This window comes from Gopherus evgoodei, chromosome 9 (assembly GCF_007399415.2).
Source record: "Gopherus evgoodei ecotype Sinaloan lineage chromosome 9, rGopEvg1_v1.p, whole genome shotgun sequence".
Taxonomy (NCBI): domain Eukaryota; kingdom Metazoa; phylum Chordata; order Testudines; family Testudinidae; genus Gopherus; species Gopherus evgoodei.
The window spans coordinates 1,481,832-1,497,384 of record NC_044330.1 but is presented as its reverse complement, the minus strand read 5'-3'; positions in this window follow the sequence as shown (position 1 = coordinate 1,497,384).

The window sequence follows — 15,553 nt, the reverse complement described above, 5'->3', positions numbered from 1 at the left end:
CTCTCCACCCCCTCAAGACTCTTCTCCAGCTTCCTCGCCCTCGGCTCCTCCTGGATGTTCTGCCACCAGCTCAAACTGCACGTGGCCACAGCTGTCCTTGCTTTGTCTGTGAAACACTGTGTGCATTTCTAACTCTGTCTGAATACCAATGGTCTGGCCATTGGCCTGTGTGCAATGGGTAAATCGGTTCCGAGTGTGATCCGAGTGCAGGCCAGCTCTTAGCAACACCCAGGTGTGGCCAACACGAAAACCACCCTCACCACAGCTGGATGGGAATGGAAACTCCTTAGGGGTGGCTCCTCCACATCACAACAAAGGCAGTTTGTTAAGGGGGGAAGCTCGCTCTGTGGCTAACTGCGCTGTACCCAGGTTGTCTGCACAGCAGGCATCAGCCTTCACTTGTCCTACAGAGGAGATTGTAACTGAAGTACCACGGATCTGTCTCTGGCAGGTGGGCAGCTCGAAGTTATCGTTCCTGTGGCGATTTCCCAAGAAAACAGGCAAGGATGGTAATATCACCTTCCCAGAAAAGAAATACAGGCCAAGCCTTGAGGTGAGCTACTGGGTGCATATACTGGTTAGATGTTTGCTTTCATAGTTGATGAGCTACCGGACTAACTCATTGGCTAGCAAAGTGCTTTACCAGGGACCCAGAAAGCACTATAGCAACAACTGAAGTCTATTTTTTGTGGATTAATCATAGGACGTCAGCATGGTACCAGGAGACCATCTCTCTAGTGAGTCATACTCTTGCAGATTGACTGGCTCAGGAAAGCAGTATTTCTAAACAGAATGGTCACAGCCGTTGAGATACAGACCTGTAAGAACTGCACCCTCGGTGTGTCACAGAGTCCCCGGGCAATGCTCTGGAACTGCTCCCCACAAAGCCAGGCAGGACTTTGGGGAACCTCCTCTCCCTTGGAGCAGACTGTCTTCAGGGCAAGAAGCTCACATGGCTTCAACTCCTGGGTCTCTCCTTGGAGCATTCAGTATATGCCCCTCTGTGTGCTTCTCACAGTGTGTCCTCCCAGGCAGCGTCCTGGGGAAGCCAGAGGGTCCTGCACCCTCACTTTGCAGTCAGACATGACTCTCAGCCAGCCAGTAAAACAGAGGTTTATTTAGATGACAGGAACACAGGCCAAAACAGGTCTTGCCGGTACAGACAACAGGACCCCCTTTAGTTAGGTCCATTTGGGGCCCTGGGAGACCACAACCCCGTTGGGAAGCCCAAGCCCCGTCGGGGTGCCCCTCTCCATTTCCCAGCCAACTCCAAACTGAAACTCCCTTGCAACCATCCCAGGTCAATACTCCCCACTCAGCATTCACATAACACATCAAGAACATTCCCACTTCATCACACGCATAGGCGGCAAGTTATATGGGTTCGAGGTGCCTGGGCTCCAGGAATATTCAGGGCCAGGTGCCCTGCTCCAGCAATATTTGGAGCTGGGTCTCTCCCCTGGCCCAGCCTGGACTGGGCCCTGGCCCTGGCCCCCGCGGGTCTCCCCCACTGCCCCGCCCCGCCCCACCGCGTCCCTGCCTGGAGCGGGTCCCAGCCTCCGCCTTCCACCCCCCCCCTGCGTCCCCCCTCCACTGCATCCCTGCCTGCTCGCAGATCGGCTCCCAGCAGAACTGCTGTCTGCTACCCCAGGGTCCTAGCACCTGCCATCCGCTAATGGCAAGGCAGGCTGCCCTTACCCTGCTCTTTTGCCCTAGCCCTGAGCCTCTCCAATGCCCCAAATCCTCATCCTCAGCCCCAACCCTCATCCCCCTGCACCCTGATCCTCTGCCCCAGCCAGAGCCCTTATCCCCCTGCACCCGAATCCTCAGCCCCAGCCAGAGCCCCCATCCCCCTGCACCCTGAGCCTCTGCCTCAGCTCTGAGCCCCCCCGCATCATGAACCCCTCATCCTCAGCCCCAACCCTCATTCCCCTGCAGCCTGATCCTCTGCCCCAGCATGCACCACCTCACCCTTCCTACACCCCCACAGCTGAGCCTGCACCCAAACTCCATCCCAAAGCCTGCACCCCTCACCCCTTCCTACACCCCCACCACCCAGCCCAGAGCCTGCACCCAAGCTCCATCCCAAAGCCTGCAGCCCTCACTCCCTCCTGCACACCCACTCCATGCCCCAGCCCGGAGCCTGCACCCAGCACCCAAACTCCTTCCCAAAGCCTGCACCCCTCCTGCACCCTAATCCCAGCCCAGGACCTGCACCCCAGACCTCCCCCCTGAAACTCCTCCCAGAGCCTTAGGCAGGTGGAGGCAGAGTTTGAGGGGGCAGAGTTGTGGGGGCGGGTTCTGAGCACCACCAAAATTTCTACAAACTTGCCTCCCATGATCACACGGTGCTGTTCTGTTCCTTCCTTGGGGAGAGAAGCTCCGTGCACTCTGAAAGGGTGATGTCTGCAGACTTGCTCAAGTGGATGCAAGTGCCAAGTACCCAAGGTGCGGGTGTGTTCAGAGGCACATCTGTGATTTGGTTCATTATGGGCCTGACATCAACAGGAGCCTTTCCATCGACTGCAAGGAGTCTGGGAACAAGGCTCAAAGAGAACAGCCGCGTACAGACTGTGGCCCTGGGGATGCCCTTAGAACCCTCTGGAGCTTTCCTAGGGCTTGGGCTGAGGGAGGCTGAAAAGTAGGAAGGTGGTTTGCACACTTGCTGGCTGGGAAATGTTCATTCGACACTGTCACTGCTGGCCAGACCTGACCTGCTAGAGAGGCGAGGGAGATGCCTGCTCAGTGCTATAAAGCAGTGTGGAGCTCTGTTCATGGGCCCCCTGCAAGGCTGCAAATGCTGCCTCTAGCCATTTGCTTCTGTTTTCCATTGGGCAGAGCCCTGTTGCCCCACAGCTCGGGACGATAAACGCAGGAATTTATACCCCTGACTCATTGGAGAGTTTGGATTTGTTCCTGTGGCCTGGTAAGAATGTCACCGGGAATTCAAGCGTCTCCATCCCAAGCCAAGAGCTGTTTGGGCTGGGTTTGCCTGGCGTCTTTCTTCAGTATTGGTCACCTGGTCTGAGCGGTGTGACAAGGGAATTCTAGTTGAGACAAGCTTAGCACAACTGCTAGGGGACAGGTCAGACAGATGTCCCTATCCTTGCTGGCAGGGCTTCTGCCTACAGACCACCAGGTCCATCCTACTTTGAGTCTCTTGAACAAATAGGAGAACATGCAATTTTGTACCTATTTAAAATAAAAAACTGATCTGTGGCCAAATGAAACTGTGAAATGCAAAAATGGTGAGGTTTTTCTCTCTCAAACTGGTCCAATTTTAATCAGGACCTTTTCTGAGACAAAATAAACTATCTTCAAAACTCCCCAGAAATGTCCCAAATTTATCATAAAGTTTGTTCATCTTTGTGAGTTCACTTACATGGCGAAACCTCAGACTTTGAGGTTTTCAGATTTTGCTGTAAGTATTTCACACAGCCCCAGAATCTATAACGACGGGCCCCAATCCTACAATCAGGTCCATGTGGGCATCGGTCCACCCAGATGGATCCAGCTGCAGGTTCAGGGCCATGATGAGCAAACCCTAAAGACGCTTGCAAATGAGCTTGAATGGACAGTGCAAGGAGTTAAGGCCACGAGCAGCATTACCTGGGCCTTGTCTTTATTGGGAATTGGCCCCAAAAGCAGCCAGTGATGTGACTGCGCCCAGGCACATGCCCCAGGTGTAGTCCAGGAAGCTGTGGTTATTATAATGCTGCCTAAAACCAAGGCAATTGGACCATGTGTAAATCACAGCGCTTCCTCATCTATTCCTGGAGCAGTGCAGCTAGATGGTGACCAGGGTGATGGCTGGCTGCAGGCCCCTTCCCAAAACCTCTGATAGTTCTGAGCTAGCAGAGGGAGGGAGGTGGTTACTACAACATCTCGGGAAAAGCAGGGAGCTTAGTTTCAGTCAAACAGAGCCCTTGTTTAACACATTGCAGTTCTGCTTCTCACCAATGGAATGAGGTGGGAATCTAAGTTGAGCTGTTAAGTCCTTTAAACGCCATCTTTTCAGGTTCATTTATACAACGCAACATCGTTTCATTGTAATGGAAATTGAGGAATCCCTGGGAGGAAATCAAAGCAGCCGGGGAGTAGTACAGACCTTCTGCCTCAGCCTAGTTGGCAGAAACTGTTTTGCTGCAAATGTCACAGCACTTCTGCTGCTCTTGGGCGGATTACATTGGGAAGGCTCGAGAGCGGAAATCGCTGGAGCGCTATTGTTGTAACATGTTTTGGTGCATAACCTGCTTTCCCCTTCAGTGCTGTTATTACCAGAGCTACCAGTTCCGACATAGGGAATAGAATAAACTCCTGTTAACAATGGTATTTTTTTAACAGCGAAAGTGAAACCGGATGAAAGGGAGCTGTCTGGAGTGGTTGCTTCAGGCCAAAGTTCTGTGCACACAGATCCTGCCGAATCTGCCGCTGTCCTGCTTGTGCCTTGTTAAATGCAAGTAGAATCTGCACCATGGAGCTAAGCTGTCCATTTCAAACAGCCCAGTATGTGTATGGCCTTTGTGGAGACAAGGAAACCTGCACTAAGAACCAGCTCCCAGAAGCAACCTCGAGGAATGGTCAAAAAGCAACCGCGGCTGCCCCTCCTCCCCATAGAGTATGAGATGGTGACAACCTGCATGAATTAGCTCCCAGATGGTTTACACACAACAACTCCTGCACCCTTGCAGGGGATTAGACCTCAAGTGCAAACCCCATTCACGTTTCATCAGGTTCAGGTTTTTATCCACACTCTCCAGTTTTGATTCTGGTTCAGACCCCACACCAGCAAGGTTGCCTGCTTTGTGAGCTCTGATCACAAGATGGGTGAACATGTGAGATTTCTGCCCTGTTGGGCCAAAGACCTGCAAGAACAGCTTGTGCGTCTTTGACACCTTTGAATCTGACCTCGACCTTATCAGCCCTGAGTCAGCCTGGAACCTGATCTCCAGACCTGAGTGTGAACACCACCACCTGCAGTGTTTCCAGTATGGCTGTGCTTGGCCTGTAGTTACCTACGTACCAGTCGTAGGTGACTGATTTCTACTGGTCTATCGTGTGCTCCTTTAAGGTGAGATTCCTGGTGTGTAGCGAAGAGTCATCTCAGCAGAGCAGAAATTGCTGCGGAACTGAAGGTCAGTCCTTGAGCATACTGCTGCATTTACAGTGTGATTACGCCATGTCGTGTGGCTCCGTGTTCATGGCCTTTCGGTCGCCGTTATTTCTGTCCCCTGCAAAGGGAAGGGTGGGGACTAGTTGACAAGTGCCACTGAAAACAGAGCTCCGTTGGGTTTGCACAGCCTTTCTGGGTGCTGTCATACAGTCACACCGAGCAGCAGAAGCTCTTGGGAAGGGCAGGGTCTGACTTTATTCGTGGCATGTACTTTGGTATTATAGAGACTGAAGACCAACCTGGTGTGTGTGATCTGACATACATTCCGGTCTGTGGCAGGAGTGTCAGACAGTCATTTAGCTCTAAACTTCCCATATTTTCTGAGCTTGTCTGATTTACACATCTTTTAACACCACGTTTAGCACAGCTTTCTGTTTAATTAAAGAACAAACCTATAGATAGACTAGCTCTTGGCTTTCATAACACATGTAATTCAACAGTAGATAAAGAACTATCTTTGAAATACTTAATTGGCCAGGCTTGTCAAGGCCTTACATTTGATTTGATGGCAACTCTCTGTCTGTAATGTGATCACTTCTGAATGCTGTATCCAATCCATTCCAAAAGTTCAGAAAATATTCAATGCTTCATTCCCAGGAAACCTATTGATTTTGGGGAAAACGGGAAAACCGAAATCAGGAAAATGGGGGACACATGGAGCCCTTGCCATCTGATTAGCACAGCCACAGCTTCAAGCACTTCTGCAATTTATAGATCAAACAACTGGCTGACGGCACCGAACAGCTCCTTCCAGCAAAACACCCCCCCACGGCTGTCCCTTCTCCCCATAGAGTAAGAGATGGTGACAACCTGCATGAATTAGTGCCCAGATGGTTTATACACAACAACTCCGGCATCCTTGCCGGGGATTAGACTAGATGATCCTTGCATGCCTCCCCCCTCCCATATGGGTCTATGATTGTAAATCCTACTGGTGGGGAGGGGAAGGGGGAATGGAGGGGCCTCGTGGGAAGAAGGGCATGGAGTGTGCACACAGCCTATGGCATGTGCGGGACAATGGGGAACTGGTGGGGGGAAAGGGACAGGCAGAGCCCCTAGCATGAGGGGAGGTGGGAATGGGGGCAGACATGGGGTGGAGGCAGAGTGATAGACCCTGGTATGGGAGAAGGGGGACACAGAGTCCCTGGCCTGGGAGAAAGGTGGAATGTGGGGAAATGGGAGAATGAGAAGAACCCAGTTGCTGGTGTAGGGAGGAATGGGGGACCCTGGATGGGAGGAGCTGGGAATGGGGGGTCATTCAGAGCCCCTGGCATGGGGGAGGCTGCAGGGATTCCTGGACTAGAGGGGGTAGGAGGGTGGCACACAGGGAGCTTGTGCAGCGGGAGGGATTCTGGCTTAGGTGGCTCCGTACTCAGTATGCTGGCTTCAGTGTCTGACTCTCCCCACGCATCGCCCAGGGAACCGGGGCACCTGACTCGAGACTGTGGATTCCTCTCAGGGCCTGGGCACTTAACGTCAGGCACTGCAGCTCTGAGTCCCTTTGTGGAACACTACTGGCCTGGTTTACAGAGGTACAGAGCAGCTGCAGGACTGGCGTGTGCCCAGAGCAGTGCCAGCAGCAATGGGGCAATGTATTCTGGGATAGCCTATGGCACAGAGTGCTTAGGGGACAGGGCAAACTGGCTACACAGGCGTGGCCAGAGGGACTGAACTGGCTAACTGATAGGTCTCAAAATGTAACTGTTAGCATGGAATAGTCATAGACTCATAGACACTAGGACTGGAAGGGACCTCGAGAGGTCATCGAGTCCAGTCCCCTGCCCTCATGGCAGGACCAAATACTGTCTAGACCATCCCTATGAGACATTTATCTAACCTACTCTTAAATATCTCCAGAGATGGAGATTCCACAACTTCCCTAGGCAATCTATTCCAGTGTTTAACTACCCTGACAGTTAGGAACTTTTTCCTAATGTCCAACCTAAATCTCCCTTGCTGCAGTTTAAGCCCATTGCTTCTTGTTCTATCATTGGAGGTTAAGGTGAACAAGTTTTCTCCCTCCTCCTGATGACACCCTTTTAGATACCTGAAAACTGCTATCATGTCCCCTCTCAGTCTTCTCTTTTCCAAACTAAACAAACCCAATTCCTTCAGCCTTCCTTCATAGGTCATGTTCTCAACACCTTTAATCATTCTCGTTGCTCTTCTCTGGACCTTCTCCAGTTTCGCCACATCTTTCTTGAAATGCGGTGCCCAGAACTGGACACAATACTCCAGTTGAGGCCTAACCAGCGCAGAGTAAAGTGGAAGAATGACTTCTCGTGTCTTGTTTACAACACACCTGTTAATGCAGGTGGGTCTGTTTCATTTGGGGTCCTGCAGGGATTGGTTCTTGGTCCTGTGCTATATAAACCTCTTTAACAAGGACCTGGAAGAAAACATAAAGCATCACTGATAAAAGTTTTCAGATGATACAAAAATTGGGAGAGTGGTAAATAATGCAGAGGACGGGTCACTGGTTCAGAGCACTCCAGATCACTTGGTAAATTGGCTGCAAGCAAACAATAAGCAGAGGTTTTCATCTGCGGGGCCATGTCATGGCTACATTTCCTTAATGGTGCATGTGAACATAGCACCTGCACTTCCTATGCCTTGATAGTCACACGCACCATCTGTGCATGAGCCTGGGAACCTCCAGGCCTGCATGAGTCGTGTGGGGTCAGTTCGGCCAAGCAGCAAATGAAGACCCAATTCTGGCCTGGGAGCAAGGAGCAGCCCCACCAGCCCTGCCAGGCACAGTGCACAGGGGCCCAACAGGGGCAGTCCCTGTGCTCAGGGCACTCAATGAGGGCTCTCAGCTAGTGCTGCTGTGGGCACAGGTCACACCTGAGGGCAGGAAGGAGGTGGGGTCACTGCCCTGGCATGGGGGCACAGGCTGCCCCACCCAGAGGGATGTTGTAGTGCGCACAACCCCGGGCACCAGGGAGTTGGGGACAGGGCAGGGCTGCCTTTGGGGCAGTGCGGTTCTGTGGCCTCTGGCCCGTAATGAAGTCGGTTAGTTGGTAGCTTGAACTGTGCCTTGGCACAGGGTGCAGGGAGCTGTCTGTATCTGGCCTGTCTCTCTCAGTCTCTCCAGACCCTTTTCCCACCCCCAGTGCAACCACCTCCCTTGCAACCAGCGCTCAGAGTCTCTGAGACGTAATGATTTATTAGCCTCTGAGTTAGGAGGCCAAATGCCGCTTCCAGTGACAATGGTGTAAATCGGTGTAACTCCACTGAAGGCAACTGAGTTACTCCAGGTTTACCCTAGCGTTATAAACCAGAATGTGGCCCAGTCAATGCCTCTTCTATGGCCTCTTTCTACTGTTTGTTGGTCTGGGTTATGAATTTCAGTAATACAATTTACTCATATTTTTTCCTGTAGCCTCTGCATAGCTCCCTGCTTCTCCAGGGACGCACAAATAATAAATCACTGGCCATAAGAATGGTGATACAGGGTCAGACCAATGGTCCATCTGGCCCGGTATCCTGCCTTCTGGCCATGGCCAGTGCCTGATCCTTCAGAGGGAGTGAACAGAACAGGGCAATTATCAAGTGACCCATCCCCATCATCCAGGCCCAGCTTCAGAAGCGTAGGGACGTCCAGAGCATGGGGATTGCGCCTCACCATCTTGGCTAATAGCCATTGATGGGCCTGTCCTCCAGGAACTTATCTAGTTCTTTCTTGAACTTTGTTAATTTAATTGGGTGACCCCAGTTCTTGTGTTAGGGGAAAAGATTATTAAAAGCTCACTATTCACTTCTTTCTCCACGCCAGTCATGATTTTACAGACCTCTATCATATCCCCCCTTAGTTGTCTCTCTTCCAAGCTGGACAGCCCGAGTCTTTTTAATCTCTCCTCATATGAAGCTGTTCCACACCCCTTATCATTTTTGTTTCCCGTCTCTGCACTTTTTCCAGTTCAGCTTTATTCACCTTTTGGACCAGGGTCTGTCGCCACTTAGGACTAAATCAAGAATCGCTTCTCCTCTGTGGGTTCCAGGTCTAGCTGCTTCAAGAAGCAGAGCCACTTGCTGATGGATCACATTCAAACCACTCGCTAGAACTCTGGTTATCGCCTGAAAGAGAAAACAAGAAAAACATAGGGTACATGTAGTTAATGCATGATCTTGATTTAATGGATTCTGGGCCCTAGTATGATCTCCATTACCCTGTATAAATCCACCCCCAAATTCCACTCATTGGCGTTACTGTGAATTGGCAGAGGGGTCATGGAGAGCTGTGTTTTTAAATGCAGGTGGCCTGATTCCCCTCTTGCTGACACAGATGTGAATTGAGAGCAACTCCACTGAATTCACTGGTGCAACTGAGCAGAATTGGTGACCAGCTGGCAGCTGTGAAGAGTAGAAGTAGGGTGACCAGATGAGAGGAAGAAAAAATCAGGACACATGGAGGGGAGGGGTGGATGTCGTCGGCAGAGCAAAAAAAAAAAAAAAGTCAGAGTGCCGTGAAATATCGGGACAAATTGCATCCTGACCAAACTGTCACGCTAAGTATAGGCCTCTGGAATGCTATAATTCGAGGTGGTAAAATTATTTTTTTCAATATACTAATTTTACCCAAAAATACATTTTTCAGAGTACTGAAATGATTTTCAAATTTGGGTTGAATTTACCAAACAGTTATGGCAAAAAAAATATTTTTTTTTAAAGTCCAAACCTTTTGTTTGACTGTCCATTTTGAAATGGCCTGTAAAAAACCACTAAAGACCAAAATGTACCCCAAGATGGACAAATCGAACCAAAATTGATCCTCCTTCCAGCGGATTAGCCGGGGTGCTGGCGGTGATGAGTGATCTGAGGGAGATGTGTCACACAGGGCTGCCCCATTCTGAGTGTGTTTCTGCCTTGCACAGTGTAGGTGGGTTTGTGATGGACGCACACTTGCTCCTCACTTGCTCCAGGACAAGGCTCACTCTGGGTTTGGGAGCTGTCCAGCTGATGCAGAGGCAGTTTCCAATCTGGAACCAGATCAGGTGAAGAAGGGAATGGTGGCATTTCATTCAGCCTTGCTCCAAGTAGGTTGCATTGGATTAAACAGGCTCAGCAGGATGCTGCATGAATATTATAGAAACATGGGGCCCAGTTCTCTGTGAGTGCAAGTGGGAGAGTGGAGGCCATTCAGGCCATCAGAGCTGCTGCTTTTTTTGCCAGTACTGAATTTGGCACAGCCCTCTGGAGCTGGCAAAGCCCTCACAGATCATCCAGCCCATCTCCTGCCAAGGTGGGATTGGCTCCTCCTGTTTTCTCCAGGCAAATTGGAAATGTGCCTGCTATGGGGCTCCCATGCCTTCCACTGCCTAATGTTCTGTCTTCTCTGGGGAGCTGGAGCAGTTGGATGGAGCAGTTTAAGAACAGCTGGTTCAGTGTGTACTCGCCACCCATACTGATTCTCCAGGCTCGCCCTGCGTCCATGCCAGCACTCTCCTAGGCAGTGTCAATGCCACTGCCCTCAGTTCCCAGCACCACTGGGCTCGGGGAGATTTTGAAGGGCCAGCTGTGCACTGTGGGGTGACAGAGACAGGATTAGCTGAAGCTTGTCTGCACCCCTGGGCACTAAACCCGGTCAGACAAAATGGTTCAGCCCAGGCTAGTTCTTAGTCCTGCTCCAAGCCGGGCGTCCTCCAGCTGCCTTGTAGAATGTGTGTGAGATGGTTCAAAGTCCCTTACAAACATGCGCTGGGGTTAAAGCTGGTCTGACAATGGCGAGTTCCTCCACCAAATCCACAGCTCAGTTCACTCTCAGCGTCTTTCCTCTGATATTCAGCTTAAACCTCTTTCCTTTTCTTCAGCCTAGTTCTGCCCCTTTCTCGTCTGTACTCCCTGCCTGTGCTTGGAGCACCATCATCTTCCCAGCCACAAGCCTTGCACAGGCAAGTGACACAGATTTTACTCTTCATCTTCCCTTGTCTGCCAGTCCCGCCATCGTTCCAAGGTTGTGGTTTTCAGAGTCACAGACCTTCAGGAACAAGAATGTGGGAGGCTGTGTCCCACTGCTAGCCCGAGCTGCTGCAGGAACACTGCCATTTTCAGCACACTAGGGCAAGCAGAGCTAATGCATCTGTGTCTATCTGAGCTGAGAATCACATCTCCCAGCTGCTGTGTAGACATGCTCTGTGTGTGTGTGTGTGTGTGTGTGTGAGAGAGAGAGAGAGAGAGAGAGAGACGTGGTTCTAAAAGGTATTACTAATTATACAGTATAAAGCCTCCAAAACGCTCTGTGTTTTTACTCAGTGTGATCTCACGACGCCCCAACCCCTTTCATTATAATTAATGATCTTTCAGCCAAAGCAGCCTCCCTCGGCTCCATCATACAGCATCTTCCTTTTGTGCATCTCAGAGCTGTTTACGGAGGAGGATATTGGCACTTTACGTAATAGCAGGGAGCGGGGTGGGGGTGGGGGCATTGGGTGTTAAAGACTTTTAAAGCTAACGGTTTAAAAACAAATCAACGCAGCCTGGGAATCTGAGGGCCTGAAAATAGAAACAGAAGGCAGAGGAGGCTGCATGAGGGAGAGGAGGAGGAAATAGACACGTTCTGGAAGTACAGAGCTGTGGTCCAAGTGTTTGTGGGGCCTTCTGTGAAGACAGTTACACAGTGTCTCATCCAGCTGCCACCCCACCTGCAACTGGGCCTCCACACACTCACTGCCCGGTCACACACCTGCTCACTGTCTGCCAAGTGAGTGTGGGACGAAGGCTGAGGCTCTGCCGCTGGGGGCTGCAAGAACTCCTGTCCTCTGTGAGTCGGGGCTCACCCCCACCGGTGGGTTACAAATGCGAATGCTGCTGGTGCGTAGCCAGTGATCAAGGAGCACACTTGGGACATGATCCTGGCAGAGGGAGTTTTTCTAGTGGAGCAGGATTGGGTAGTTAAGTGAAGCCGAGCCAGAAACAAACAGGAAAAGCACCGGCTCCTTGCTGGCTTGTCAACAGAGCGGGGAGGTGCACAGGCGCATGGCACAGGCAGGCCATCAGTCGCCCTTACTGGAGCTGTGAGTTGGGGAATGGTGGGTGTGATGGAGTAGGGACTGTCTGTGTGGGGAGTGGGAGAGCAGGGGAGGACTTTAGGGGATGGACGATGCCAGAGCCTGTAACCTGAGCTAGGTAAGGGAAGGGAAAGGTCAACACCTTTGCCCGGGAAGGGGTCAAAGGAAGGGAGTGGCAGGAGGGAAGCAGTTTGAGTTTGGGCTTGGGGCTGTGTGGGCGGAATTCAGGGTATCCTAGCTAGGATCCAAGCACCCTGAAAGCCCAGAAGGACTCGGTGGAGGGGTCCTGACTGTGCCTGCAAGCTCTGCTGTAACCGGTGTTCCTGTTGTCCAATAAACCTTCTGTTTTACTGGCTGGCTGAGAGTCACTGTGGATCCCAGGAAGAGGGGTGCAGGGCCGGACTCCCCACTCTCCGTGACAACTGGTGGCAGCGGTGGGATATACTGCACCCCGTGGACGGCGCTTCCTGCAGTAAGTGACTGGGGAGCAGTAAAACGAAGGGGTGATTAACCCCTGGGAGTGTGTGCCCAGTGAGAAGGACTTTGCAGTAACAGGGTCCCCCGGGGGATTGCAGCAAGCGGTCCAAGGGTGGAGGAGTCTGCAGCTCGACCCTGGCAGAGAGGTGGTGACCTCACGAAGGGCTGGTGCACTAGGGGTCCCCCTGGAAACCGTGGGGAGCGGCGAGCGCCCCGGCCTGTGAGTGGCCAGCAGGAAGATGTATGCCAAGCGGCGCAAGTGTGACCTGGTGGAGCTGTGCAAGCAGAGGGGGTTGCGCCCGGGGAGGCTCAGCAAGGACCAGCTGATTGCCCAGCTGGAGCAGGGAGACCGCATGAATGAACGGAGCCCTGTCTCTGAGGGAAGCAGCCGAGCAGATGCAGCTCAGGCACCAGTGTCTGTCCCCGCTGGGAGCGGTCAGCTGGCGGACGAGGGCTTCCCGAGACCCCCCCTTCCTAGGCGTAGGGGAAGGGCGGGGAGGAGCCCAGTGTATACCGAGGGCACCGTGACACCCCCGGCCAGCAGGGGATCCGCCCGGCGAAGCTCACCCCCCAGCAGGGGATCCTCCCGGCAACGCTCGGCATCCGTGGAGTGGAGGCGGCTGGAATATGAAAGGGAGCTGAAATGGGAGGAGCTCGAGTTAAAGAGGCAAGAGCTGGAGGAGAAGGCGAAACAGCGTGAACATGAGGAGAACCAGCGTAAACATGAGCGGGAGGAGAAGGAGAAACAGCGTAAACATGAGCTGGACCTGGCCCGGCTGAGGAGCAGTGAGGCCCCGGCTGCGGTGAGTGAGGCGGGGCCCAAGCCTACAAAGAGCTTTGATAAGCACTTGCTGCCCCGGCGTAAGGAGGGGGAGGACATAGATACCTTCCTGACGGCCTTTGAGAATGCCTGCGAGCTGCACAGGGTTGACCCTGCAGACAGGATCGCAGTTCTCACCCCCTTACTGGACTCCACAGCCGTGGAGGTGTACAGCCGACTGAAAGGGGCGGAGGCAGGGGACTACGAACTGTTCAAACAGGCCCTGCTCCGCGAGTTTGGGCTGACTCCTGAGATGTACCGGAAAAAGTTCCGGAGCCAGCGTAAAACCCGTGAGGTCACATACCTACAACTGGTCAACCGGGTGCAGGGGTATGCCCGCAAGTGGACGGCTGGGGCCCAAAGTAAAGAGGACCTGCTTGACCTATTCATACTGGAGCACCTGTACGAGCAGTGCTCGTCCGACCTGAGGCTGTGGTTGATGGACCAGAAGCCGGAGAACCCGCAGCATGCAGGCCAGCTGGCCGACCAATTTGTGGACAGTCGGGCAGGGGATGGCAGGGAGGAGTCTCGAAGGAGCAGGCCTGCCTCAACGCAGAGAGTGAGTCATCATGGGACCTCCCAAAGGGGGCCTATGGAGAACCCCCCCAAAAGGGGAACATCCAGCGGCAGGTCCCTCCGACCCACTCAAGGGGACCCACGAGATATGGGCTGCTATCGCTGTGGCCAACGAGGTCACATACGGGCCCAGTGCCCCAAGCTCAGGGACAGACCAAGCAGACCCAACCCGCAGAGGGTGGACTGGGTAAAAACCCAATTGGAGGAGGGGCTACATTCCCAGGAAAGGGGGGTTGGCAACATACCACCTGTGGATGCTCCAGGCTCCGGGTTTTTGGTTTACCGGGTGGGCGCAGGGCTGCCCCTCCGGAAAGAGTGCATTGTTTCCCTGGAAGTGGATGGGAGGAAGGTCACTGGGTACTGGGACACAGGCGCAGAGGTGACGCTGGCCCGGCCCGAGGTGGTGGCCTCAGATCGGATGGTGCCCGACACCTACCTGACCCTGATGGGCGTGGGCGGGACCCCATTCAAGGTACCCGTGGCAAGGGTACACCTGAAATGGGGGGCCAAGGAGGGCCCCAAGGATGTGGGGGTACACCAATATTTGCCCACTGACGTGTTAATGGGAGGGGACCTTGAGGACTGGCCTAGTAACACCCAGAGTGCCCTGGTCGTGACTCGTAGTCAGAGTCGGCAAATGGCACTGCTCCCCGACAACGGGGAAGGTACTCGACCTGAGGTGCAGGACCCTAACTCAGGGAACGGGGAACGCCCAGGGGCACGGTGCAGAGAGGCTGCGGCCTCAGACCCAGCCAGCAAGAGAGAGCCAGTCCCCATTCCTGTCCCAGCTGCTGAGTTCCAGGCCGAGTTACAGAAAGATCCCTCCTTGCGGAAGCACCGGGACCGGGCTGACCTTAGTGCGGTACAGACCATGAGGAGAGGTTGCAAGGAGAGGTTCCTGTGGGAGGGGCAGGGAGATGACCCCTTAGTAGATCTATTCCCTGGGACAAAGGCTGGTTCCTCCCTGGAGGCAATTCCCCTCTCTGATCAACTGACCCCGGGCCAGCACGCTGAGATCAGGGGGGTGCTGCATCTGTACCGACAGCTGTTTTCCAACCAGCCTGGACGCACTAATTTGACTGTCCACCGGGTGGAGACCGGGTCACATCCCCCTATAAAATGCTCCCCTTTTCGGGTCACTGGGAAAACTGCCCAGGATCTTGAAAGAGAGGTCAGGGACATGCTGGCTTTGGGGGTGATCCAGCCGTCTTCCAGCCCTTGGGCCTCGCCAGTGGTGCTAGTCCCCAAAAAGGACGGGTCAATCCGGTTCTGTGTGGACTATCGAAAGCTCAATGCCATCACCGTATCTGATGCCTACCCTATGCCCAGGCCTGACGAGCTCCTAGACAAGCTGGGAGGTGCTCGGTACCTCACCACTATGGATCTTACCAAAGGCTACTGGCAAGTGCCGCTGGACGCAGATGCCAGGCTGAAATCGGCCTTTATCACCCCTCTGGGGCTCTATGAGTTTCTGACCCTGCCCTTCGGCCTCAAGGG